We start from the raw sequence: 24,225 nt of genomic DNA on the forward strand, positions 1-24,225 counted from the left end.
CAGTTTCATGCTAACTAGAATTGATGTCCTAAGGGTGTAATGATTAAGGAAGGAAGTAGACAAACAGAAAAAGAAAGGATCATGTTACTGCACAGTTACAATACAACTAGGGTATGAGGACTAAATAGGGCTGGAAATGTTAATTTTTACCTTACAGTTTTCTATACAGTTTAGTTTCATTAATTTTTTCAGAACAATCATTTTACCTTGTTCTAACTATAATGCATAATGTCTCATACTAGAAATAATGTGTGCCATTCTGCTTCAAATCTAGAAGAAATTCTATATGTTGGAAAAGTACTGCTTAAGTTAGATTTTGGCTATAATATTGAACTAACACTTAAAATGTCTTGAGCCTGACCTGTGTTGGTGCAGTGGGTAAAGTGTTGACCAAAAATGCTGAAGTTGCCTGTTTGAAACTCTGGGCTTGCCTGGTCAAGACACATATGAGTGATAGATACGTGAATTCCAAACTGTCCTTTTGCTGTTCCGCTTGGCTGCCTGACCCCACCCTTAATTACCAGACAATTGCCCATGGGACAAAGGAATTCCAGGAAGCTGGTCAATCACCCCAAGGAAGAGTATTCTAGAAAGCAGAACATACCAGCACACCCTTGCTCAAGGCTATCCCCAACCTTATAAAGTTTTGTTTTGTTTTTTTCTGAAGTTGGAAACGGGGAGGCAGTCAGACAGACTTCCGCATGCGCCTGACAGGGATCCACCCGGCATGCCCTGCCTCAACCAGAGCCATTCTAGGCCTGAGGCAGAGGCCACAGAGCCATCCTCAGTGCCCGGGCCAACTTTGCTCCAATGGAGCCTTGGCTGCTGGAGGGGAAGAGAGAGACAGAGAAGAAGGAGAGGGGAGGGGTGCAGAAGCAGATGGGTGCTTCTCCTGTGTGCCCTGGCCGGAAATCGAACCCGGGATTATATGCCAGGCCGACGCTCTACCACTGAGCCAACCGGCCAGGGCCCAACCCTATAAAGTTTTACCTCTGTTTTCGGAGCTCTTCTCCCCGGAGAAGTGCCCGGCAGGGTTCCTTTCTTCCTTTCAATAAAGCCTGTTACTCTGGTCATTCAGAATCCCATGGATTCCAACAATGAGAAGTAACTACGAGTTGATGCTTCCCACTCCTACCCTGCTGCCTTTCTCTCTTTCTCTCCTCTCTCTAAAAGCAATAAATAAAATCTTAAAAAAAAATGTCTTGAGATCTTTCATATGAAAAAAATTATAATTTGATGCTACATCCAAACTATTTCTTCAGACTATATTGTTCTTACAGTGTTTGGCCTGGCAGAATCCTCACCAGCTTTGAAAACATCCTCAGAGGCTGACTGGCTAATCTATATATATGTATATATAGTTAAGCAGTTTAGAGGCAACAATCTATCCACATGTTATACAATTTTAAGTCTAAATACAACTGACATTTTCTTCCTCAGTGTATTAAAAGAAATTTTCTTAGGAAAAGAGAAGAATATAGATTTATTTATTTATTTATTTATTTATTTATTTATTTATTTATTGGTACTTTTTCTGAAGCTGGAAACGGGGAGAGACAGTCAGACAGACTCCTGCATGCGCCTGACCGGGATCCACCCGGCACGCCCGCCAGGGGCGACGCTCTGCCCACCAGGGGGCGATGCTCTGCCACGACCAGAGCCACTCTAGCGCCTGGGGCAGAGGCCAAGGAGCCATCCCCAGCGCCTGGGCTATCTTTGCTCCAATGGAGCCTTGGCTGCGGGAGGGGAAGAGAGAGACAGAGAGGAAGGAGGGGTTGGGGGTGGAGAAGCAAATGGGTGCTTCTCCTATGTGCCCTGGCCGAGAATCGAACCTGGGTCCCCCGCACGCCAGGCCGACGCTCTACTGCTGAGCCAAACGGCCAGGGCCAAGAATATAGATTTTAATACTATAAAAAGATTACTTCATTATATAAATGATCTCTTTGTCATTTTTTTCTCATCTCTAATGAAGTCCTAATTGTAAACCCAAAGAGACTAGTTGAGTTCATGCATTTTTTTAAAGTTTAGATTCTCTAGTAAATTTATAAAAATTAACTTTATATGAAAATGCTTATTTTCAACCCTCTAGCTACTGCAAAGCTATCAATAAATGTAAAATGTTCTTCCTATATTATAAGACACTTCCTCATAGAAATATATTATTTTAAACATTTTCAGTAATTAAATAGACATAAAAGCTTAACATTTTGATAACCCTCATAAGCATTTCTAAAATGTCACAAAACGTGAACATGAAATAATTTCTGAAACTAAGTGCTCTCAAATTACTTGACATGAAAAATTCTGTTCAAGTAGCCATTACTCAGCCAAAAGCATTTTAACTACAGTCTGAAGTTGCCACTTTGAATTTCTCACTAGTAAGCATAAAGCTGAATGGCCTAGGTAACATATACTTGTTAGGAATCAGGGAATCTCTTAATATAGTTTCAAATTCCTTATCTATATAGCCTGTGGGCTAGATGTATTTTGAATGTTTCAAATGTTAGAAATGTGATGTAGAGCTTATTACATAAATATCTGTCTCTGTGCCTTGTCAGCACCCCATAACTAAACACATTAACGCTTTTACACAAATGTATGATGTGTCTATAAATATGAGATGTTGGGCTTGAAGTTCTCTGTGATCTTGGTCATTTTTTCTTGGCAATTATCTTAAATCAGGGGTCTCAAACTCGCTGCCCACGGGCCGCATGCGGCCCGCCGAACAATTTTGTGCGGCCCGCAGACTAATCCACGAAGTTCAAAATATTTTGGATAAAATTAAGTAAGCCTAGGGGCCTACTTGTATTTTTCATTTCTCTAGCATCCTAGCTAGATATTAGCTTAGTTAACAGCAGTTGTGATGCGAACTACAGTTTCTGGTCGTTTTGTGACACTGAGTAAACTGCATGTACGATTGTGCTTGTTGTACTGATTTTTTTTTGTTTTCAACTGCAGTAAGAAAAGTGTTGCGTAACAGTTGTCTTTTGTAGACCTAGTGCGGCCCACTGAATGGCTGTGATCTTGCTCTGCGGCCCACATGCTGAGTTGAGTTTGAGACCCCTGTCTTAAATGCTAAAATGAGAAAGACTACATAAATTATTTCATTTTTTTGTGGTGAGAACATTTTAAAATTATTTTCAATTACAGTTGACACACAATTTTACATTAGTTTTAGGTGATTAGCTATTAAATACCTTACAAAGTGGTTACCTGGATAAGTCTAGTACTCATCTGGCAGCATATACAATTATTGCAATACTTTGTTACTATATTCCCTATACTACTACACTTTACACCTGTGAATATTTTTTAACTGGCCATTTGTTAAACTAAGTAGATGGTATATAAACTTTTCAGATTCTAAATCTGAATGTTTATTTAGTTCTCTGATAAAGATACTCTACAATTGAATCAGTTATATCTCTTTTAATAATTAGGCCTGACCAGGCGGTGGTGCAGTGGATAGAGCGTCGGACTGGGATGCAGAGGACCCAGGTTCAAGACCCCGAGGTCGCCAGCTTGAGCACGAGCTCATCTGGTTTGAGCAAAAGCCCACCAGCTTGAACCCAAGGTCGCTGGCTCCAGCAAGGGGTTACTCGGTCTGCTGAAGGCCCGTGGTCAAGGCACATATGACAAAGCAATCAATGAACAACTAAGGTGTTGCAACGCGCAATGAAAAACTAATGATTGATACTTCTCATCTCTCTCTGTTCCTGTCTGTCCCTGTCTATCCCTCTCTCTGACTCACTCTCTGTCTCTGTAAAAAATAAATTAAAAAGAAAATAATTAGTTCAGTGACTCTCGACATTCTTGAAAGGTGAGTAGTTATTTATGATTTATATATACATAAATATCAAGAAATGCAGGTCAAGAAATATTCCCACTTGGTCTTTTAAATAGTTGAAAACAAACTAGTTTTCAAGTTCATGAAGACAGATTAGTTTTTATTTGCAATTTTGATTTCCAAAATGTGTTCCAGTAAAAGTGGCGAGGCTTTCTGGGGGTCTGAGGACCCCAAGGGTCCACGACTCACTGTAGGTCTTGGCTTCACACAGAGAAGAATCCAAATTCAAACCAGCAGAGTTTAAAGTGAAAATGAGTTCATTAGTGAAGCAGTGAGGTGGAGAATGGGCTACTCCACAGACAGAGCAGCCCCCCTTGAGCAGAAGTTGCTTCCTTTCCTGAATTTCATTTAATGGGGTGGGGGAGGTGTCAGGTATTCTCAGGGTAGTTAACCTTTTTCTACCTACCGCCCACTTTTGTATCTGTTAGTAGTAAAATTTTCTAACCACCCACCGGTTCCACAGTAATGGTGATTTAGAAAGTAGGGAAGTAACTTTATAAAATTTATAAAGTAGAGTTACAGCAAGTTAAAGCATATAATAATAATTACTTACCAAGTACTTTATGTCGGATTCTCGCTAAGTTTGGCAGAATATAAAACAACTTACCATAGTTAAATTATCTTTTTATGTATACTTTGGTTGCTCTGCTACCGCCCACCATGAAAGCTGGAACGCCCACTAGTGGGCAGTAGGGACCAGGTTGACTACTACTGCCATAGAGGGAGGAACACTCAGGATCTTCCTGCGGTGAAAAGGTGGGAATTTCTCAGAGGAACTTGGCAGCCATGTCATGTACTTACACTGTCTTTTTGTTTCTGGTCGTAGTGGTACAGGGTGTATCGTTTAGCATACTAGAGTATTACAACTGTATAATGAACTGGGTTACTGTTAAGTGAAATTAGTTGCCATATTGGATTGAGCTGTCCTCTGTAAATTTTAAGCCATAAATCTGATGGGGGTGGGGGGCAGTCTTAATTCTTGACAGTTCTTGTAGTTTTTACTGATTGCAGGTGTTTTGCTGTATAACCTATCTCATAAAGTTCTATGCTTATAATTAAAATTTGAACTATGTTGAAATGGTGAGAAACATTGTGTGGGCCTCATCATTTTCCTATGAAAACCAGGAGGAAGAAATTGAACGGGGTTAGACCTAGGATAACCAAAAGGGAATCTGCAAAACCCCATTTTGTTTCAGAGCCTCAATCTTGCAATCTGAATCCCAAGAAAAATAAGTCCTAAATCTCAAGGGGTAAGGTTCCCAATTGAGAAAAGACTGAAACTAATGAACTAGACAGCTGGTGATGTCTCCCTTGGGTGGAGGTGATAAACTTGGATAGCTGAGTTATGGGCAGAGGATGAAATGAAAACGAGAGGTGAGATGTAGCAGGCCAGACCACAGAGCATAGCGTAAATTTGTTTTAGAAACGCTTCATTTGTCCAGTATCTGTGTTAAAAAATAAGAAGAAGAAAAGAAAAAAATGTATTCGATTACCTTTAGGTATAAATCCTCTTTCATTTTCCATGTTTTCTGCCACTCCCTGTGGTTATGTGCCTTGTCACTCATATAACTTACCTGATGGCCCCGAAGGCATTTAAATTTGCTAGTGCTGCCTGTAGGATATGCTATTAAAACAGATTTTTTAAAATTGAAAGGTTGTTGGTGGTAGAGGGAAGCTAGTGTAAACTTAGGAATTATTATTGCAGTTCTGAGAGACTAGAAGACATTCAGCTACCACCAGATACCTTTTCCTCAAATAATATTTATTGAGCATTTACTGTTGTATGCTAGGCACTGGGGATATAATTGGAAATAAGATAAACATGGGCCTCATGTTTATGGAGGGAGATAGACATCAAATCAGTAAACCCGCAAATTGGAAGACTAATACAAATTATTGTGGAAAGGAAAGAATGGGATGAGAGAGAAATGGGAGTTCTCCCTTATTTAAATGGAGAGGTCTCTTTAGGTCTCTCTGAGGCAGTGACATGTTGGTCACACTGAAGGCTGAACCAACCAGGAAAAAAAAGGAAAAAAATGTCTTTAAAGAGTATATTTGAGAAATAGACCAATGTGGCTGGAATGTATGAATGAGATAAGAATGGAGAGATGACTAAGGGCAAGGTCATGAAGGGCTTATTGGCCATTTAAAGAAATTTGGATACTATTCTAAAGGGTAATGGGAAACCATTGAAGGAATTAAAACAAGGCTAGATTAGAATTTTAGGAAGTTACTTGGGCTGTTTTGTGAAGAATGGACTGTAATGTATAAGGAGAAACTGCTGCTATCATCTCAGCTGGAAGTGATGAGGCTTGAGGCTGTGCAGGTGGATAGATTGAATGTGCAACAGCTTTCAAAAGAAAACCTCTTAATGGATAGAATGGGGGTGTGAGCAGAAGAAAGACTATAGGGAGAATTGTCAATGTTATTCAAGGTCTGAAAAAAGAATCCCTTGACCAGAGACTATAGAAATGACACACTGGAATTTATCCCTACATTTAAAAGTTGGTGGGCAATCACCATGATTCTTTGTAATTTGGCAGTTTCCCAAACTCATGGACTTGTGCTACTTCTCCTTCCATTGAAAAAGATTTAGGTTACTTCAAAGGCCAGTAGACGTGGGTATTTCTACCTAGTGGCTGTGAAACAGAAATTTGTGAACAAATGGGTACTGTTACTTAAGGAAGCACTTGACTAGTCTGGTGGCCTGGATGGAGGTATTCAGTTCAATTTAGTGAGTTCTCAGGAAGGAGATGCTGAGACAGAATTTGGGATGCTTGATATTTATCCAGGGATCCACACCTATGAAAGGAAGAAGGAGAAAGTGGGATCGAACAGATAAAAATGTCAATTTCAATGTGGGTTTAACAAAGTCCAAGTCGACCCTGTAGGAACTTTGGAACACATATTGCCCATCAGAGCAGCCCGTGTTCGGTCAAACTGCTGGGTCTTTACCTTCCTGCCTTCCTCAGTTGTTAGATGTAGGCTGCCCCAGCGATGGTGTGCTTTTGGACTCTGTGCAGCCCAGTCAAACCCCGAAGGAGGTGACAGCTGGGTGTCAAGTGCTTTCTACAAGTGGATGAAGTATCCCCATGTCCACCACAAGTGTAATATTGCTTAACAGAAGTAGTGAGTAATTTGTTTTGTGTGTGTGTGTGTGTGTGTGTGTGTGTGTGTGTGTGTGTGTGACAGAGAGGGACAGACAGACAGGGAGGGAGAGAGATGAGAAACATAATTCTTAGTTGTTCATTGATTGCTTTCTCATATATGCCTTGACCAGGGGACTACAGCAGACCGAGTGACCCCTTGCATAAGCCAGTGACCTTGGGCTCAAGCTGGTGAGCCTTGCTCAAACCAGATGAGCTGCAAGGCTGGGGAACTCAGGGCCTCGAACCTGGGTCCTCCGCATCCCAGTCATATGCTCTATCCACTGCGCCACCACCTGATCAGGCTAGTAGTGAGTAATATGGCTAGCTGCTTTATTCTTTTAATTTATGTAGTTCCTCTCCTCCCAGGAACTCAAAGGAAAATATGCATTTTTTTAAAATCACAGGATATTTATCAATCATTGGCACAATCCAAGAGAGTGGAATTAAGAGGTTAGAGATTGGAAGGAGAGACCAAAAACAGGAAAGGCACAGAGAGGAAAAAGAACTGATAGAAGGAAGCTTTTAGGAGCAAAGACAAGCAAATTTTAGTAAAATTCAAAGAGTATGGCACCCAGTCCTGGGCCGTATTTTAAAAAACTCTACAATTAACACATCTTTAAAAATATTTTTAAAATCACATTGTAAAACTTAGCCATCTCTTGTTTCTTTGGCAGATATAGAAAACATGCATAAAAGAGACCGACTGTTTATGACAATTCAGAAAAATGATAGCTCAGGTATTTTTTTCTACTTTCCAAGTCTGATTTTATTGATTTATGGTAAATTATGCATAATACACAATTGGAATGTTGATTTCAAAATTTTAATCATGGATAGCTCATTTTCTGGGTCACATTGAAGGTTTCTTCAATTCCCTCCCAATGGATGTTTAATCATCTTCAACAGTGCTTGGACAACCACACTTTCCTTCCCTGTGCTTGTCCTTAGGTGGTTAGAGCCTTATAGCCATATGATCCATGATATACTTAATAAATGTTAATTACCTTACATGGCACATTATTTATATAATTGAGGCAAAGGTACAGTTATTTTCCTTGAATGAATCAGGCCATTATTATTCATGCTGGTTGGCCTTAAAGCACCTTCTACTTACCTTTCACTTGATCAAAATAGTCAATATGCAAAACTAAGGATATTATGGAGAATGCTTGACCAAACATTTTATATTATTTTAATCTTATTTGGCTTATTAAATTTATTAGTTTTCAATTTCAACCTTTTTCATATTTCATTGAAATTTTTAATTTTTCTAAGAAATACAGCTATGACTTAAAATAATTATATACTTAATTTGATTCAAAATAATGTGATAGATAAATGCTTATAGTTTCTGCCTAATATTTTTTAAATTAAAAAAGTCACATTTTGTATTTTGGCATTATACTTTTAAAATATTCTCAACATACTAACTTAAATGGAAATATTTCTTTTATGCAAGAATACAGTGGTGATATTTTTAAAGTTTCTATAGATATACTATGAATGTTGTAATATATTATTTCTTATATTTACACAAAATTGAGACTCATGGACATAGATAAAGAGTGCAGTGGTTACCAGGGGGAGGGGAAGAGAAAAGAGGAGGGGAGGCATAAAGAGAAATAAATATAAGGTGATGGAGGATGATTTGACTTTGGGTGATGGGTATACAACATAATCGACTGTCCAAATGATGTGGAGTTATTTTCTCTAAATATATGTACTCTAGTTGACAAATGTCACTCTGTTAAATTTAATTGAATAAAAATTAAAAAAAAAAGACCTGTAGTCAGCATGTTGCTATAATTGTATTTAGACTTCCAATAACATGATATTATTTCTTTATCATTTTCTGTTTTTGATGAAAAACAGATAATGTGGTACTCCCTATGCAAAATGGAATGAAAAACATTAAGTATAAACCAGTAGACTATCAACAATTACACGCGTTAACTGAAGCAAAAAAATTAGCTGCTGCCTCTACAGAGCTAAAGGTTAGTAGTTGTGTATGTGTGTGTGTTCTAGTTTTATAAAATTAAATTGTTAGGAAGTAAAATATTTAAATGTAAATATGAAAATAAATAACTTTTTTTTTTTTTTTTTTTTTACATAGACAGAGAGGGAGTCAGAGAGAAGGATAGACAGGGACAGACAGACAGGAACGGAGAGATGAGAAGCATCAATCATTAGTTTTTCTTTGCGCATTGCAACACCTCAATTGTTCATTGATTGCGTTCTCATATGTGCCTTGACCGCGGGCCTTCAGCAGACCGAGTAACCCCTTGCTCGAGCCAGCGACCTTGGGCTCAAGCTGGTGAGCTTTTTGCTCAAACCAGATGAGGACTCGCTCAGGCTGGAGACCTTGGGGTCTCGAACCTGGGTCTTCCGCATCCCAGTCCGACGCTCTATCCACTGCGCCACCGCCCGGTCAGGCAATAAATAACATTTTAAATAGAATCTTCTAACTTAATAATAGTGAATCGTAGCTAACATTTATTAAATGCTTTCAGACATGGTGCTATCTATGTAGTTTACATCCATTACTCATTAATGTTCATAACAACCCATGAGGTCTGAATTCAAGTTAATTTTAGAAAGATTGGTATTTCATTAGCTTTCAACAATTTCTAACTTAATTTGAAAAATAAAATCTCAAGTAAATGCCAGCCATAGATTATCATCTGATTTAAGACTTATTCCGAAATACCATTCAAATATGCCCTCAGGGGCCTCTGTTGCAGAATTCCCCCCCCCCTTTTTTTTTTTTTTTTGCCTTCACTTAAGGAAAGGTCAATCTGGACCAGATTCGAAAGGATTTTATATGAAAGTGATTGTGCGCAGTATTTTAGGGCTGTGTATGGTTTAGGATTACAATGCAATGTTTCCGTCTTATATGAAATAGTAGAGTACATTATAAATAGCATCACATTATAAAAGCTTGGATGCATTAAAAATCTGGTTTGACAAAGCAACATATTAAGTAATTTATAAGTTTTAATATATAGATAATATTTTTGTTTTACATTTGTTTTTATTTTTAAGATCTTATTTATTTATTTTTATATTTTTAGCAAGAGAGAGAGATAGACAAGGACAAACAGACAGGAAGAGAGGTGAGAAGCATCCCCTCATGGTTGTGGCACCTTAGTTGTTCATTGATTGCTTTCTCAAATGTGCCTTGATCCAGGGGCTCCAGCCGAGCTAGTGATCCCTTGCTCAAGCCAGCGACCTTGGGCTCAAGCCAGTGACCTTGGGGTTTAAGCCAGCAACCTTGGGCTTCAAGCCAGTGACCTTAGGGCCCAAGCCAGCGACCATGGGGTAATGTCTATGATCCGATGCTCAAGCTGGTAACCCCGTGCTTAAGATGATAAACCTGTACTCAAGTCAGTGATCTCGGGCTTTCAAACCTGGCTCCTCCACATCCCAGGCCGATGCTCTATCCACTGTGCCACTGCCTGGTCAGGATTAAGGTCTTTTTTTTTTTTTTTTAAGGCAACTGTTAGGAATCCAAAGCACACTTGATACCCTTTTCTAGAGAAATTACATTATCCATAAATTATATCTCCTTTAACCAAGAAGACCACTTATAAAAGTATGACATTAGTTGTTTGGTTCAGATATAACTTTAAGATAACTTAATGTTACCAGGACATTCAAAGAAATTTTATAGGAAAATCATTTATTTAACTATCATCCTAATAAAACTATTTTATATTTCTGATTTCTTTCCTGGCTGCTCACAAAAATTAGGGAATATTTCAAAATAAATATGAAGCGATAAAATATCCCCTAAATTTTGTGAACAGTGTACATATATACATATATAAACATACACACATATATTTGATTTTTTCCATTATAAACATAGACATGAAATTATGTATAGGTTTCTTCCTAACATTTTTTATATGACAGAGACAGAGAGAGAGTCAGAGGGAGGGACAGATAGGGACAGACAGGAAGACAGAAAGATGAAAAGCATAAATTCTTTGTTGCAGCACCTTAGTTGTTCATTGATTGCTTTCTCATCTGTGCCTCGACTGGGGGATTACAGCAGAAAGAGGGACCCCTTGCTCAAGCCAGCGACCTTGGGGTCATGTCTGTGATCCCATGCTCAAACCAGAGACCCCGTGCTCAAGCTAATGAGTCTGCTCTCAAGATGGATGAGCCAGTGCTCAAGCCAGTGACCTGAGGATTTCAAACCTGGGTCCTCTGCATCCCAGTCCAAAGCTTTATTCACTGTGCCACCACTTGGTCAGGCTCAATATATTTATTATGTCCATCTCTTAATCCATCCATCTATGCATCCATCTATGCATCCATCTATGCATCCATCTATGCATCCATCCATCCATCCATCCATCCATCCATCCATCCATCCATCTATCCATCCTGCACCAAAAAATACCATTTTGGTTGAATGTGGAATGGTTGAATGTTAACATCAGTATTTGAAAAAGTGAATTTCCTTAAAATTGGATTACAATCAAAGAATAAAAATATTTAATATTTTTAATAGTTAATGAAGTTTTTAAAGTTTGACATTAAGTGCAGGGACAGCCTGAAAAGGCAGTGGCACAGTGGATAGAGTGTTGGACTGGGACGTGGAGGACCCAGGTTTGAAACCTGAGGTCACCAGCTTGAGTGCAGGCTCATCTGGTTTGAGCAAGGTCAGCTTGAGCCCAAGGTTGCTGGCTTGAGCAAGGGGTCACTCGGTCTGCTGGAACTTCCCAGTCAAGGCACATATGAGAAAGCAATCAATGAACAACTAATGTGCCGCAATAAAGAATTGATGCTTCTCATCTCTCTCCCTTCCTGTCTGTCTGTCCCTATCTGTCCCTCTCTCTGTCTCTCTACGTCTCTTTCACACACACACACACACACACACGCACACGCACACGCACACGCACACACACACACACACAAGTTCAGGGACAATCATTTCTCAGCATTGCCAGCTGGTAGATTACTTCTCTTATCATTTTCGAACACTTTCTTCTTTTCTTTTTACAGTTTTATTTTCTATTATATCTAGATTAAGGAAGGTATATTGGGAATGTTGTTCTATATGCTTTGTGGAGTCTTCCCTTTTCACTTAATTTAGAGATAACAAGTTGACATTTTGCTTCTAATTTACTCTTGTAAGATGTGAACAATTCCCAACTATGCTTTATTCTTAAAAGACTCAGGGTTTAAATGGAACTAGAGAACTGGAAATTAAATATAACTTTAAAATTTATTTTGTTTAATGTTATAAATGTTAATATACTAGTCTACAACAACTAGAATTATGAATATACTATCTCTGTTACTCTCTTATAGTATTAATTGAATTTTCATAAAATTTATGGGCTTAAGAAGAATATTTTATTCTTCCAAAAGTTAACATTCTCCTTTAATATTTGCATTAACTATCAGTTTATTTGCCTGTTTTACTAATTACATATGCTCATTTATCTGCACAGATTATGAACAGATTTAATGAACAGATTTAACATTGATAATTATTATAGCACTTTAGTATGTCAATATTAAATGTAAACATACTTAAAACTGAATGATAAAATGTTAATAATAAAGCACCTAAATAGATTTTTGCTACAAATTACATCTAGAATACTTAACTACATTAAAAAAAATTTTTTTTTTTTCTGAAATGAGAAGCAGGGAGGCAGAGACAGACTCCCACATGCACCTGACTGGGTTCCATCCGGCATGCCCACTAGGGAGCCATGCTCTGCCCACCTGGAGTGTTGCTCAGTGCCTGGGCCAACTTTGCTCCAGTGGAGCCTTGGCTGTGGAAAGGGAAGAAAGAGATAGAGAGAAAGGAGATAGGGAAGGGTAGAGAAGCAGATGGGCTCTTCTTCTGTGTACCCTGTCCAGGAATCGAACTCAGGACTTCCACACGCCAGGTTGATGCTCTACTGCTGAGCCAACCAGCCAGAGCCCTTAACTACATTTTTTCAAAATTAGTAAGAATTATTGTTAATTAACAAATTCAAAAGACTTGCCTAATTTTATTACTGGTGTTGTTATGCTGATTAAATGTGATGGTCAGTGATTATGCACAAATAATAGGATTCCTTATAAGACACTGATGTGGACATTGAGTGAGCTAATCTTTCAAAAGCTAAGATTGAACCTGAAGCCAAATAGTAGATTCAGGCTGAAAATCAAGACCAATTTTTGATAGTTTATATGTTAAATGTTCATTTCCATTTTAAGCATAAAAGAGATCTTTATGATTATTTTTATTTTATTTTTGTCTAACAAGAATGAATATTTATTTATTCTTGTTCAATTCAAGTATCCATCTATTATTTCTTTTTAAACGTTATATTATAGAAAATTGTAAACATATGTAAAATTCGAGTAAATGGTATCATTAATCTCCATGTAACATTATCCAGCTTGAAATATGACCAACTCTTGGCCATTGTTTCTTCTCTACTCCAACCCACAATTTCCCCTTGTGACAGATTATTTTGAGGCAAATTTCAGATATCACAATATTTAACCATAAATCTTTTAGCATGTATTTCTAAAAATTTAAGGAAAAAATTCTAAACCCTAAAATAGCATTATCATTAAAAATGTTAAAAAATTTTATTAATAATTTCAAATATCCAGTCAATGTTAAATTTCCTTGACTTTCTCCAATTTTTTCTTAAAGTTTATTTAAATCACTATCTAAATAATATCCATATAGCCATGGACAGATAGCTCAGTTGGTAAGAGCATCAGCCGGAAACACAGAGATTGCTGATTCAATACCTGGTCTGGGCATATACAGGAATAATAGATCAATGTTCCTGTCTCTCTCTCTCTCTCTCTCTCTCTCTCTCTCTTCCTCTCTGGATAAAATTTAAAACAATTTTTAAATAAGATCCATATATTGCAATTCATTTTTACTTTTTCTCCTCTCTCTTCTTATGTTTTTATAATTTATTACTTGAAGAAATTTTATTGTTTGTCTTTTATAGTTTCTTATAGTTGGGATTTTGCTGATTACATCCTGGTGGTGTCATTTAACATGTTTTTCTGTCTCTTGTATTTCCAGTAAATTGATAGTTATATCAACAGACTTGATAGGATTCAGGTTCAATTTATTTTGGCAAGAATACTTATTGAAGGAATTTTTGTATGCCAGTGTTTTTCTATTACAAATAGTACTGCAGTGAACAGCTTAGTTCATTTATCTTTTATGCTTTTGCTAATGTAGTTTTCAGATAGATTTCTCTAAATAAAGGTAAACCCATACAAAATTTTGATATACATCTCCAAATTCCCTTCTGGGATGGGGGTGGAGGGTTGCATCACTTTGTATTTCCATTAGCAGCTTGAGAGAGAGTGTGTTTTCCCATAGCCTCAGAGAGTGTTTGCTTAAACATTGGCATTTTTGCCAACATGATAGATGAGAAATTGCAACTTAGTATATAGTGTTGAATTTTTCTTGAGGTATAACTCGTATAAAGTATACAAATTTTAAATATACATCTAAATGAATTTTGACAAATATGTACACACATGTAACTAACACTTAAATAGTCCACTAGCTATTTTTGTTTATATCTAGAGATGGAACATCTGGCCCAAAGCACTTTTATGCCATTTCAATGTGCCTCTTTAAGTTTTATTATCTTGGATCATCATCGTAAAGCGCATAAAACCCCTAGTTTCTGATTCTTTTATACATTTATTACTTTTGTTGTTTTAAATTTATTGGCATTCTGCATAAATCATCATTCACCTTAAGTGTTGATTTCATATGGTTCATTACCCAGTAAAATGAATTGGAATCACCTAGAAATCTCTGTATTGATAAAAATACAACTTTAAAACTTTTTGGTTTTTTAAGACTTTATTTTTCTTCATTTTTGGCCTGAGGATAGAATTGAAGTCAATGAGTGAATTTATAAAAAAATTAGGATGTTTTACAAAATATTGAAAAGGTCTAGTAAAAAATAGTAACTTTACTCTGACTTTTATAGTCTACTTGATTGGTCTTTCCTTAGGCCCAAAGGCAGCAGCATTGACTTTTATTAAGCTATAAAAATGTGTCTACATCTTTCACCAACGTGTTTTAATTTTTTTGTACAACATGGACCAAATATGTCAAAGAAATCTAATTCTCAAAGCTGTGTCTGCTGCAACAAATTTTAGAAACTACAGATGATAAATAGTTGAAATGAGTTTTAGGTGTTCTTAAAGCAAGCAGTAGCATGTCAGATTTTAGAAACACTATGTACTTTTATTTTTTAGACAAAATAGAGATCCTGAATATATTCTGGCAGTGTACTGTTTTTATTTGAATGTACTTTTCTTCTAATTTCATAACTGTAGCACTCTTAAGACCTTCTGAAGAAAAGACTTGACTATGACTTTTTCTATGGTAACATCTGGGTTATTTTTTTTTTCTTATAGGCCTAATTTCTTGAATCAGTAAGCAGAATAGCAGAAAGATAAACTCAAGGTTAAATTAATCAGTGAATGACAGCTAGAAATAGCATGCATTATAAAGAGTCTTTTTAGGATTTGTCTTCTAAAGTTTTTATATATATCTTCAGTATTGATCTGTTAAATCTTTCAGACTACTAAGCATTCTAGTAGTAGAAAAAATATAAAATGCACATTTCATCAAGTTTTGGATTTGAGTAACACTTTTATAGATGTTTAAAAGTATTAATATGGAATACATGAGTTCAGCATGCACATGAGTATGTCAGAGTCTAACAAGGGAACAGACACAAGTTGAGGAGGTCTTCAGTGAGTAGAGGGATCTTTAATTCAGGAAATGGTTACACAGCTGATAGAGCTGAGAGCCAAACAGGTCTGAGAAACACGGTAAGGATGAGCACAGCAGGAAATCGTGCTGTGCCTAAGTCAAAGGGACGTTTAAGAAAAGCCGGCTGTACCATGTCTCATGAGCCAAGGTTACAGACATGGTTGGAGCTGTAGTAGTACTGTCAGGGAAAGCTGGAGCAATGGAGAAGATGCAGGTGCTCCCAGAGGCTTCTCTGAGAGCAGAGACGGCAGGAGGAGTACTCCTTTGGTTTCCCTTTCTTCCTTCCTTTCAATCTTCCATTGCCATTTGCTCCCTTGGCTGTACCCAGCTGGAAGCCAGCTGATAGGAGTGTTTGAGAAACAGGCTGCTTTGTGATACAGAGAAAGTCAGGGAGATGGCCAAGAATGGATCTCAAGGCAGACAATCCCAGGCCTGGCAGAACTTGTCAACAGAGACCCCAACACACTAATAATATGCTACTTTTTAAAAAGTCGTCAAATTTGGAAAAAATATCAACTTTTAAAAATTTGAGTTTTAATGTACATGATTTTTAAATGATTTCTTTAAGTATTTTAAAGTAAATATGTGCCCAAATAAAAAACAAAAACAAAAACAACCTACAAAGTTATGGAGTTGCAAGATTAAAAGTGCATGTTTAATCTGACCTGTGGTAGCGCAGTGGATTAAAGCATTGACCTGGAATGTTGAAGTCGCTTGTTCAAAACCCTGGACTTGCCCAGTCAAGGCACATATGGGAGGCAACTACTACGAGTTGATGTTTCCTGTTCCTTCCCCACTTTTCTCTATCTATCCTCTTTCTAAAGTCAATAAATGGAATCTTAAAAAAAAAAAGGTATATGTTAAAGGTCACACCACCAGGCCTCCTAACAACTTATCCAATAACTTTTTCCATCCTATGCTGAAGGATCAGACAAAAAACCAATTCATACACCAATATTCTATGTAATTCTGATGTTTATGAGCTTTATGATCTTGACCAAATCTTTTAACTTCTCTAAACATCAGTGTCTTTATCTGTAAAATGGGAATAATGATGCTCATGATCCCTGGCAGGGAAGATATGTCAAAAAGTGAGGAAAGATAAAGTGGTACACACCTCCCAGGTTCGATTCCCGGCCAGGGCACACAGGAGAAGCGCCCATCTGCTTCTCCCCCCCTCCCCCTCCTTCCTCTCTGTCTCTCTCTTCCCCTCCCGCAGCCGAGGCTCCATTGGAGCAAAGTTGGCCTGGGCGCTGGGGATGGCTCCGTGGCCTCCACTTCAGGTGCTAGAATGGCTGGGCAGAGCATTGCCCCCTGGTGGGCATGCTGGGTGGATCCTGGTCGGGTACATGTGGAAGTCTGTCTGACTGCCTCCTGCCTCTAACTTCGGAATAATACCCCCTCCCCCCCAAAAAGTGAGGAAAGATATGGAAAAACCTTTTGGGACTGTGTTTAGTAAGCTGTAATTTATTGTATGTATGGAAAATAGAATCACTTCACCTTTATTTTCATAAATACTTTAAAAACAGTTCCTAAATTTGTCAATATTCCAAACCATTTTCTCCTTCATCTCCCTGCTTTTTGTTTAATATAGTGCTTATTTTAAGGTGAATTTTCTGTTAGAAGATGCACTAATAGGATTGAAGAAGAGTAAGTACCAGTATTTAATTTAGAAAATATAGATGAACCGTTTCCATTGTGGAAAACACATTTTAAGAAGCACTGAAATGGCTCATCTTTTGTTCCTCTAAGTCTAGATCAGAAAAGCAGTGCAGACTTCAAAGCTGTCTAAGGAGCAAACACTACTTAATCAGCACAGGCAAGTGTGGTGGCAGGAGCACCGACGGCTAGCTGCAGTCAGGTAAGGGCGGAGGCAAGTCAGCCCACAGAGGAATGGCTAAGACTTGCACTTACTCGGCCAGATGTTCTATAAAGTTTCATGTTAATTAAACTATTCTAAGCAAAATTGAAAGTTGCGGTTTAAATATGAGTCAAATTAAAATCATTTCATTTCCTCAGTTTAATTTGGAATTCAGTGAATATAGTAATGATGCCTTTTGCTTTCCTTAGGGGGGAAAAGTTTTCTTCTTTATCTGCTACTCCATTACCCTTTTACATCCCCACTCATACTTACTTCCATCATACTTGGCACATTGGAGAATAATATTTTGTTTACCTATTTGTCTCCCCTATAAAATGGTAAACAGGACAAGCATCCTATCATACTTACCTTTTTCATTGTAGGACACGTAGCAGGAGATATAGAAATACTTTCAATAAATAAATGAACAAGTGAACAAGGGGGCTCGAGTTGCTCAGTGATTTTGGGATATAGCTGAATCACGACTGACTTAATCAATTTGGATTTTTGACTTTTGTTATTATTTCTAGCATTCACTTCAAGATGAATTAAAACAAAATAATGATTCTGTACTTGATCTTAACTATAATCTTTGAAAAATAAATTTCTTCTCAACGGTTAAGGCACAAAGAGAAAGCAGATGTGTTGTCCCTTCACTGGAAGCATATATACTAGTTTTAATGGGTGGTATTTGTAAATTGTGCTTTTTAAAATGTACATTTTGAAGTATATATTTTATATCAAAATAGATACATTTTGTGGTTTTATTCTAAGTCATATTTTCAAATACCATTCAATTTACTTTTGATACTTTGCATAGTAATAGGAGTTTCTTATTTTGGCAAGAGATTCTTACATGTGAAGTAAATGATATGATTAAAAGTGGTTTTACATCTTTGTATAATTTAAAACACTGAAAAATAAAATTATATAGACTTTGTCACAATATGGCTACTATATTATAATACTTATCCCTCAAAAAGTCACCCGTTGTGGAGAGAATGTTTGGCTTATTAAACTTTTTTTTTTGAAAATTTTCATAGCTTGAAATGTGATAAAAAGGAAAGCCATTAGAAGGCTTTAATTATAGTGCTCACTGATGCATGCTCAAATGTGAAGGAAGACTCTGGTGGAAGTGTTTTTATCTCGGCTGTTTCATATTCTTCTTAAAGTGTTGTTCTTGAGCTGAATATAGACTTGTAGAATAAACATTCAGAATACGCATATACAGATCATTGTGGAAAATAAGGCTTCTTGTTGACCTGGAATAGCACAAAGGTGATAAAGGTGAGGAACATTCAAGTCATAGAATAATAACCCTAATGTCTTTTCCAATTTTCTTAAGTGTTGAAAATTGGAAAAAAAGAATTCTAAGAAAAATGTCTGTGCTATTCTAAAAAGTAGGCTAATTTCAATATGTGTTCAGTAAAATTAAAAAATAATAATGGAGGCCCTGGCCAGGTGGCTCAGCAGTAGAACGTCGGCCTGGCGTGCAGAAGTCCCGGGTTCAATTCCTGGCCAGGGCACATAGGAGAAGCGCCCATTTGCTTCTCCACCCCCTCCTTCCTCTCTGTCTCTCTCTTCCCTTCCCGCAGCCAAGGCTCCATTGGAGCAAAGGTGGCCCAGGCGCTGGGGATGGCTCCTTGGCCTCTGCCCCAGGCGCTAGAGTGGCTCTGGTCGCAGCAGAGCGACGCCCCGGAGGGGCAGAGCATCGCCCCCTGGTGGGCAGAGCGTCACCCTTGGTGGGCGTGCCGGGTGGATCCCGGTCGGGCGCATGCGGGAGTCTGTCTGACTGTCTCTTCCCGTTTCCAGCTTCAGAAAAATACAAAAAAAAAAAAAAAAAAAGAAAAAAAAAAAAAAGAAAAAGAAAAAGAAAAAGAAAAAAAATAATAATGGAAGGAGGTCAGTTAGAGTGTGATTAGACTTGTGGGGAATTTAGGGACAACAGAAAAGCAGGAATTTAAGTTTTATCAGTGTTTCTCAATTTTTTAAATCTATGTTTCCTTTTTTTTTTTTTAATAATAAATAAATTTTTATTTTAATGGGGTGACATAAATAAATCAGGGTACATACATTCAAAGAAAACATTTCCAGGTTATCTTGTCATTTAGTTATGTTGCATACCCATCACCCAAAGAGAGATCGTCCTCTGCCACCCTCCATCCAGTTCTCTCTGTACCCCTTCCCCTCCCCTCCCCCTCTCCCTCCTTCCCTCCCCCACCCCCCATAGCCACCACACTCCTGTTCATGCCTCTTAGTCTCGCCTTTATGTCCCACCAATGTATGGAATCCTGCAGTTCCTGTTTTTTTCTGATTCGCTTATTTCACCCCGCACAATGCTACCAAGACTCCACCATTCCGCTATAAGTGATCCAATGTCACCATTTCTCCTAGCTGAATAATATACCATGGTGTATATGTGCCCCATCTTCTTCATCCAGTCCTCTATTTTTTTTTACAGTGATTAAGAGCCTTTAAGCAAACTCTTGGCGAATACAGCAAGAATCCATAAATGAGTAGTGTCCTTAACATGTTCCCCAAGTCCAAGTTGACCACATAACCATGCCAAATCCCTGAAAAATGCAACCCAACCACAGTTCAGTCTGTTAGGAGCTGTCACAGGGAGCAGGAGTCCAGGAAAGTTCCCCACAGGAAAAGTCCGCATGGCACTGGAATTGTTGTCACCATTCTATACTTTGCAGCTCATGTCCAAGTCCCACTGACCGCTGCTTCTAGCTGGTAATGATTCAGGTAGACTGGAAAAAGCCATTTGCAGCATGCGTGGATATGGAGCTCCTGTTCTCCTCTGCCTGGAGAGTTGAGACCAGGTTGCTTTTCCCTGGAGCTCTGTGACTGTGGCCTGGTAAAGAGAACCTTGGGATACACTAAGCTGGGTGGCAAAGGTAAATTCATAATACAAGTTGGCAAAAGGAGGAAAGAGAGCTCTAAATTAAGAGTAGGTCCCAGCCTGAAATGTGAGTGGGGCATTGAGGTAGGAGGGATAAAGAAACACTATATATTAAGCAAAGCAGCAGAAAATAGGACTATCAACACCCACAACAGAGATCTTTGAGGGAAGAATAAAAAACCTGACTATTCAGGCAAGACATAGTTAAGTGGCCCTTGTGCAAATGAGATCAGTTTACCTGCTTCTTGGAAGAAATACCCTAGGCTCGTCCACAGTGTCATAGATGGGGTCGACGGCCCTGGGCACATTCAGCCTTCAGTGGCAAACCCCAGCTTTTTGGGCAAGGTTAGGTCATAGGTGGCTGGAGCAGGGCTGGAAGAGACTGAACCCTCCCTTAGAGGAGCGAGGGGGAAGCCCACCTTCCAGTGTCCCTGTTTCCTCACAGCAGAGGCGTGTAAGCCTGACAGGCTTTAGCTCAATGACCTTCCTTTCCACTATTGAAGCAGGACCCAGATGGCATCCTATGAGACCCCTTTGGGGTGTTGGAGCCTTTAAGGGTGTATCCTAAAAGCTGGTAGTTCCCCCTGATCTCTATTGGGCTTTTTCTGCCTCTAGGTATCTTAAGAGCCATTCTCAGAAGATCTCGCTGAGGGGTTTGAGGATCCCCATCCGCCTATATAAATCTTTTCCATATATCTGGAGCTATTTGGAAAAAAGACAGAACAGTGTTATTAGCTAGATCTAATAAAGAAGGTAGTAGTTTGCAGGCGAAAAAGATTTGGTGTCTCCTGTTCATCAGCATTCAAAAGAAATGTAAATTTTTTTTTTAATTAAAAAGCATGATATGGTAGACCCGTAGGAGTCATTGGCCTGGTGTGCAGGATTCCTGGGTTCGATTCCCGGCCAGAGCACACAGGAGAAGCGCCCATCTACCTCTCCACTCCCTCCCCTCTCCTTCCTCCCGGCCCCCCTCCTCCCGCCCGCAGCCAAGGCTTCATCGGAGCAAATCCACCCTGGGCACTAAGGATGGCCCCATGGCCCCCGCCCCAGTCGCTAGAATGGCTCCGGTTGTAACAGAGCAACATCCCAGATGGGCAGAGCATTCCTCCCGGTAGGCATGCCAGGTGGATCCCAGTCAGGCACATGCAGGAGTCTGTCTGACTGCCTCCCCATCCCCATCCTCAGAAATATACAAAAAATAAATAAATAAAAGAAAAAATACTAAAAAAAAAACCCACAAAAAAGGGGGGGGCATTCCCTTGTGCTAAAGCTCCAGGGAGCATGGAGTGAGCTTGAGTATGTCCTATGAAACATGGAGCTCTATGTTTACTTATAAGTCTTTGAAGAAGGAGGAACTGCTGAAATAGTTTATCAGCATTTGTCCCTAAGACAGCAGTCTTTATAGTGGAAACACCATACGTAAATATTTGCTGTCTGTAGATTAAGGGGGGAATATGGCAAATGCTGAAAAGCCATGATCTTTGTGCCCCTCCCCTCCCCCAACACCCTCCCTCTCCTCCCCCCACCCTGTAACCCCAACACTGTTGTTCATGTCTCTGAGTCTCATCTTTATGTCCCACCTATGTATGGAATCATATAGTTCTTAGTTTTTTTCTGATTTACTTCTTTCACTCAGTATAATGTTATCAAGGCCCATCCATGTTGTTGTAAAAGATCCTATGTCATCATTTCTTATGGCTGAGTAGTATTCCATAGTATATATATACCAAAGCTTTTTAAGCCATTCGTCCTCTGATGGACACTTGGGCTGTTTCCAAATCTTTGCTATTGTGAACAATGCTGCCATAAACATAGGGGTGCATTTCTTCTTTTCAAACAGTGCTATGGTGTTCTTGGGGTATATTCCTAACAGTGGTATAGCTGGGTCAAAAGGCAGTTCGATTTTTAATTTCTTGAGGACTCTCTATACTGTTTTCCACAGTGGCTGCACCAGTCTGCATTCCCACCAGCAGTGCAGGAGGGTTCCCTTTTCTCCACATCCTCGCCAGCACTTATTCTGTGTTGTTTTATTGATGAGCGCCATTCTGACTGGTGTGAGGTGATATCTCATTGTGGTTTTAATTTGCATTTCTCTAATCATTAGTGATGTTGAACATTTTTTCATATGCCTATTGGCCATCTGTGTGTCCTCTTTGGAGAAGTGTCTATTCATTTCTTTTGCCCATTTTTGGATTGGATTGTTTGTCTTCCTGGTATTAAGTTTTACAAGTTCTTTATAAATTTTAGTTATTAGCCCCTTATCAGACGCTATGGCAAATATATTCTCCCATTGTGTAGTTTGTCTTTTTATTCTGTTCTTATTGTCTTTAGCTGTGCAGAAGCTTTTTAGTTTGATAAAGTCCCATTTGTTTATCCTGTCTTTTATTTCACTTGCCTGTGGAGACAAATCAGCAAATATGTTGCTGCGAGAGATGTCAGAGAGCTTACTGCCTATGTTTTCTTCTAAGATGCTTATGGTTTCACGGCTTACATTCAAGTCTTTTATCCATTTTGAGTTTATTTTTGTGAGTGGTGTAAGTTGGTGGTCTAGTTTCATTTTTTTGCAGGTAGCTGTCCAGTTTTCCCAACACCATTTGTTGAAGAGGCTGTCTTTACTCCATTGTATTGTCTTACCTCCTTTGTCAAATATCAGTTGTCCATAGAGCTGTGGGTTTATTTCTGAGTTCTCTGTTCTGTTCCATTGATCTATGTGCCTGTTCTTATGCCAGTACCATGCTGTTTTGAGTACAATGGCCTTATCATATAACTTGATATCTGGAAGTGTGATACCTCCCGCTTTTTTCTTCCTTTTCAGGATTGCTGAGGCTATTCGTGTTCTTTTTTGGTTCCATATAAATTTTTGGAATATGTGTTCTATATCTTTGAAGTAAGTCATTGGTATTTTCATTGGTATTGCATTGAATTTATAAATTGCTTTGGGTAATATAGACATTTTAATGATGTTTATTCTTCCTAACCATGAGCACGGTATATACCTCCACTTATTCGTATCTTCCCTGATTTCTTTTATCAATGCTTTATAATTTTCCGAGTACAAGTCTTTAATCTCCTTGGTTAGATTTATTCCTAGATACTTTATTTTTTTGGTTGCAATGGTAAAGGGGATAGATTCCCTGATTTCTCTTTCTGACAGTTCATTATTAGTGTATAAAAATGCCTCTGATTTCTGAGTATTGATTTTATATCCTGCCACCTTGCCAAATTCTTTTATCAAGTCTAGTAGTTTTTTGACTGAGACTTTAGGGTTTTCTATATACAATATCATGTCATCTGCAAATAATGATAGTTTTACTTCTTCTTTTCCAATTTGGATGCCTTTTATTTCTTTTTCTTGTCTGATTGCTGTGGCGAGGACTTCCAGAACTATGTTGAATAAGAGTGGTGAAAGGGGGCACCCCTGCCTTGTTCCTGATCTTAAGGGGATTGCTTTTAATTTTTGCCCATTGAGTATGATGTTGGCTGTGGGTTTTTCATAGATGGCCTTTATCATGTTGAGGTATGTTCCCTGTATTCCCACTTTGCTGAGAGTTTTGATCATGAATGGGTGCTGGACTTTATCAAATGCTTTTTCTGCATCTATTGAAATTATCATGTGGTTTTTCTCCTTTCTTTTGTTTATGTGATGAATCACATTGATTGATTTGCGAATATTGT

The 24,225-nt window shown here is 38.4% G+C and overlaps 1 protein-coding gene across 1 annotated transcript in view; it reads left to right on the forward strand.

Annotated features, from left to right (window-relative positions):
• CCDC148 (coiled-coil domain containing 148) overlaps nucleotides 1-24,225 on the forward strand; it is a 328,164-nt gene that overhangs the window by 76,420 nt on the left and 227,519 nt on the right. The gene's annotated exons all lie outside the window — the stretch shown is intronic.

This window comes from Saccopteryx bilineata, chromosome 5 (genome assembly GCF_036850765.1).
Source record: "Saccopteryx bilineata isolate mSacBil1 chromosome 5, mSacBil1_pri_phased_curated, whole genome shotgun sequence".
In the NCBI taxonomy this organism is placed as follows: Eukaryota; Metazoa; Chordata; class Mammalia; order Chiroptera; family Emballonuridae; genus Saccopteryx; species Saccopteryx bilineata.